This window comes from Octodon degus, unplaced genomic scaffold, assembly GCF_000260255.1.
Source record: "Octodon degus isolate 3935 unplaced genomic scaffold, OctDeg1.0 scaffold00048, whole genome shotgun sequence".
Lineage (NCBI taxonomy): Eukaryota > Metazoa > Chordata > Mammalia > Rodentia > Octodontidae > Octodon > Octodon degus.
Genome location: NW_004524624.1, coordinates 1,124,489 through 1,125,771, shown reverse-complemented (window position 1 = coordinate 1,125,771; position 1,283 = coordinate 1,124,489).

The following is a 1,283-nucleotide window of genomic DNA, read 5'->3' as shown; positions in this document are numbered from 1 at the left end:
GCTTGAGTTATGTCAAGAAAAGAAGAGTTAGGACAATCAGAAATAACACAGTGGAAAGAAGCCTTTTCACCATGCTTGCAAAGGAGAAGCTGTAAGGAGCATTTGATAAGCATCAAAACAAGGGTTAGCTAGAGCAAACATGTTTGTGAGAGGAGTCGTGTAATGACCCACTAGCAAACCTGTTATGGCCCAGAATTTTAGAAAATCAAAAATTGGTAACCAGATAAAGAGAGTGCAATGGCAAATAGAAGCACTGAAATGACACCCAGGATTTGGAAGCAGATTTATTTTACACTGATTGGGCTCAATCAGTGTAAAATCAGTGCCACTGAAGGGCACTGATTGAGATCACTCTCAAAACATTAGGCCTAAATGGAGCACCCATCTTTGACAAAACTAAACCAAAAAAGGGGATACAAATGAAGGACCATTTTGTATCTGTATATACAAAATAGTTAGGGTAAATATACAGCTGCTTTCTCTTGGTTCAGTGAGTGGAGGGATTTGTACTAATAGTGTTTGGACAAGATATCATGTCTGCATCTTGTACTATGAATAACCACTACAAAGACAACAATGTGCAATGTATTAACTATTGAAACTATCCTACTAATCAGTTTTGAAACTGTCTCATTGCTATTTGTTTCTCAATAAAAAAGGAAAAAAAATATTAGGCCTAGGGCTTATTGAAGATAAGCAAGCAGGAACTACAGAGGGAGAATGGCCTGTCATCAATTAGGTATTTATTTTTACAATGTGTATCATTGTGGCCAGCTATACATGACAGTGACCAGACATATACAAGAGACAGGAGCAGCTGGAATTGGAACAGGAACTGTTACCTGGGCAACTAACAAACTGAAGTATACTAGCTTGGGGGGTGGCATTTTATGTTACAGTAGAATGATAATCATCTCATTTACATAGGCCAGTGGGCTGTGAATGGAAGCCCACAGTATTTGAGAACCAGTACAAGATACTTCCTATTGCCCTTGCCTTTCTCACATAAGAGGAAGCTACAGGATGTTAGAGACTTAATATCTTGAGTCGCAAAATACCCAGTTTTATGAATAAGAACTGCCCAATCTCAGATCTTGCCCTGAGAAATTTGATGTCATTATCATAGCATATATGTATTGTAATAAATATATCTATCCTGCTCATTTCTCTCCTTATCTTTTCTCCTTTCTTAGGAGTTACAAAAAGCTCATATTGGGGCTGGGGAGATGGCTCAGTAGAATAAGCACTTGCCTGGCAAACGCAAGGGTCTGAGTTCAATCCCC